Source organism: Pundamilia nyererei, unplaced genomic scaffold (assembly GCF_000239375.1).
Source record: "Pundamilia nyererei isolate P.nyererei 1_Seehausen unplaced genomic scaffold, PunNye1.0 scaffold00155, whole genome shotgun sequence".
In the NCBI taxonomy this organism is placed as follows: domain Eukaryota; kingdom Metazoa; phylum Chordata; class Actinopteri; order Cichliformes; family Cichlidae; genus Pundamilia; species Pundamilia nyererei.
Window position 1 is genome coordinate 1,295,011 of NW_005187556.1, and position 4,080 is coordinate 1,299,090.

Below are 4,080 nucleotides of genomic sequence, written 5' to 3' on the forward strand. Positions count from 1 at the left end.
AGACACAAAAGCATCTGCATCTGCTAATGATACAGTTAAATATTTAAGGGAGTTTTGACAATGACACTCACCTGACTTCAACTCAACAGAGAGTTCTTTTCAAACACTTATGGCAAAACTGAGCGCACAAAGACCCACAGACAAGGACCAGCTGGAGGGAGCTGTAGTAAACCATAATAATGTGGGCCCACAGTGGGTAGGTGTGGATGAACTGTGGGGCTGTGTGGGCAGGACAGGGCAAACCACAGGGCCCACCACAGGGCCCACAGAAGTTGTGCACTTTGAGGCCCCTATTTGGGTTTTCTATGGGTAAGCACATGAGTTGCTCACAGAAAACTATAATGGGGGCCTCAAGGGGTAAAACTCCTGTGGGGCCTGTGTGGGCTAGTACACATCAAGGGTTTTCCACCAGTTAAAAGGCCCATCAAACTCTGGGTTTGATAACTGATGATTTAAATACTTTCAGCTGTAACATTCAGCCCTAAATATGCTTTAAAACATGAGAGGATTATCAAAGCAACACTTCCACACTGATTTGTTCCCAATTATGCAACACTAGGATTAAGCTAAGATTGTCCACTGTAAACTAAGCAAACAAACAGCAGTGGGGTTTACCAACAGCTGTGTACATTCTTGATATGTATAAAATGCAGGTACTATATTTTTGGTGATAATATGGTATGTGATGGCATTTTAAGCTTAGTAAGATTTAATTGATATTTTTAAGTTTTTTTTTCTTAACATACAATAGAAAAATGAGGACAGCACGGTGGCATAGTTAGCACTGGTGCTGAAGGTGCTGAGTAAGGTGGTGAAAGTGTGACTGGCTGTCTGTTTCTCTGTGTTAGCCCTGTGACAGACTGGCGACCTGTCCAGGGTGTACCCTGCCTCTCGCCCTATGACAGCTGGAATAGGCTCCAGCGCCGCCCCCCCGTGACCCTGAAAAGGATAAGCAGAAGCGAATGGATGGGTAGAAAAATAACATATAGCTTTAAATGTTGCTTTTGGCCATTAGAGGCAACATTTCTAAACATTTTGAATAAAAAGGGTTTCTTTGTTCACTATTTTATAGAAATGTTACCATAAGTGGAATTAAACAGATCACAGATCAGTTTTATATCTCCCCGTAAAAGGCTGATGTGGTATTGTCGCTACACTTCTCGGGGGGCAGGTGACGTGAAAACAAAACTTTGTGAATGTGATGACTCAAGTCACTACTGGGAAGCTGAGGGGTACTACTGGCAGCCCCCAGTATTATTACCCAAATATGTACATGTTCGACTACACAACTACGCTATGATCAGGTTTCTGTTTTATAAAGTTTTCACAACTTTCCTGTTTACACAGGTTAGTTTCATTCTTTCTCATGCTACCTTAAATTTTGGAAGCACTCTTGAAAGCTATATATGTGTCTGTTTTTCATATCAGGGACAGACAAGCAGATTGTGAAAGATAACTGCCTTATGTGCGTATTATGCATGTGGAAAGAGACTGAAGCAATTGCTTTCTTAAAATGAGCAAAAATATCACTTGTTGAAGATCAATCAGCAGTTAAACCAATGAAGCAGTCGAGTGAAAAGTACATTCCTTCCTTTAAGGTAGGGAATCGGAAAGACTTTATGATTACTTAAAGTAAAAATACTTTTCTGTTTATAAGTAGTCAACGCTGTTCTTATACTATTTTACAATTCTGAACATACAGTAGGGCAAAAAAGTATTTAGTCAGCCACCAATTGTGCAAGTTTTCCCACAATGAGAGAGAGGCCTGTAATTTTCATCATAGGTACTATGATACAAATTAAACTATGCGAGACAAAATGGGAAAAAAAATAAAAATAAATAATATCCAGAAAATCACATTCTCTTATTTTTAAATAATTTCCAAATTATGGTGGAAAATAAGAATTTGGTCAATAACAAAAATCCATCTCAGTACTATATTTTATGCCCTTTGTTGGCAATGACGGAGGTCAAATGTTTTCTGTAAGTCTTTGCAAGGTTTTACACACACTGCTGCTGTTATTTTGGTCCATTCCTCCATGCAGATCTCCTCTAGAGTGTTTTGAAGCTGTCGCTGTGCAACACGGACTTTCACTCCCAAGATTTTCTATGTATTTGAGATCTGGAGACTGGCTAGGCCACTCCAGGACCTTGAAATGCTCTCTAGCAAACTTCAGATAGGCCTGGACATGTCCAAGCTTGAAGGGGGAGTACGTCTCTCACTGAAGGATATCAGTCCCTGGTGGCGTAGTGTGTTACTGATGGTAGCCTTATTTACTTTGGTCCCAGCTCTGCAGGTCATTCACTAGGTCCCCCCGTGAGGTTCTGGGATTTTTGCTCACCGTTCTTGTGATCATCTTCTGTGGAGCCCCAGATCGAGGGAAATTATCAGTGCTCTTGAATGTCTTCCATTTTCTAATAATTGCTCCCACAGTTGATTTCTTCACAGCAAGCTGCTTACTTACTGCAGACTCAGTCTTCCCAGCCTGGTGCAGGTCTATAATTGTGCTTCTGGTGTCCTTTGACAGCTCTTTGCTCTTGACTCTTGGCCATGGTGGCGTTTGTAGTGTGACTGTTTAAGGTTGTGGACAGGTGTCTTTTATACTGATAACGAGTGGAGGACAGAGGAGCCTCCTACAGAAGAAGTTACACGTCTGTGAGAGCCAGAAATCTTGCTTGTGTCACAATACTTATTTTCCACCATAATTTGCAAATAAATTCTTTTAAAATCTAAGAATGTGATTTTCTGGATTTTCCCCCACATTTTGTCTCTCATAATTAAGGTATATCTGTGATGAAAATTACAGGCGTCTCTCATCTTTTTAAGCGGGAGAACTTGCACTTAACTTTTTAAAATTTTACTTAAATGTCTTTCCAAGTGTGCATATGTCTCTCCTCTTTTTCTCTCAGCCTTTGTCTTTTTCACTTTCACTTAACTGCATGAGTTGAACCACTATGAAGACTTAAATTTAGCTCAAAAAGCTGTAGTACAGGCCTTCAAATGTTTGCTTTTTTCCTCTCTTAGATTCTCTACAATATCCAGGCCAACCAGAAGTGGAAGTTTGCAAGCTAGAAATAGTTTACGGTGCATTTTTGCATATTTCAGCATCATTGTTTCAAATAGGACAGGAACAGTAAAAATGAATCAGTGCATCCGGCAGGTGTCTCAGTGGACAATTTGAAATGTTTATGCTGACTGGCTGACATCACTCACAACTAATTAAGCATTCTGCACACTAGTAAATTCCCCCAACTTGTGTCACTGTGCAGATCAAAAGGTCTGTGGGTCTCAGCTTTTTCTCTTCATTTCAGAGGAAACTAATGAGGCCACTATGACGTCACTATTTGGTGTGTCACAGAAAGCCCTTTGAAGCAATTCAGTAGCTAAATCTTGTATGTGGTGTGTAAACATGACTGTTATGTTAACGCGAGCTTATTCTTGACCTTTTCACCTTTAGGGTTTCAGCATTCAGATCATTGCATCTGTTGATTTAACCCCATGCTTCCCAAATGTGCAGATGTTGCTGTATTTTCTTTCATATTTTTAACTGTTTGTATCTCCCCTGTGCATATTTGGCAAAAGCTTAAATTTAGGGATGTTGCAACTTTGACTGACAGATACTTAGATTGCACTGTTGTTACTTTTTGAAGTATTTTAATAGTATTGTCTGATTAATAATACAGCCTGCTGTATGGTACAGACCATGCAAATTTGTGCCGAGTCAAATTCTAGTATTTTACCATTGTGTTGCACTATTTGAGGTATCTCTCTTTGAAAAGCATCCATCCAGCTTCTGACGCAGCTTTTCATCCAGCCTGTCGGCGCCCAATAGCTGAGCAGTGAACTAGCACATCCAAATATGGTCACTTCCCAAAGAAAGAACTAATTAACCCTTGTGTGGTGTTCATGTTTTTGTAACTTAGCCAGTGTTTGTGAGTGTGTAGACCTGCTACATTTTTCGGTCTTTTAAATGAATTTAGCCACAGATATTCAGGAAAAAAATACTTACAGAAGTTTACTTTACTCTAAGCCATATATATATATATATATATATATATATATGGCTTAGAGTAATAGTA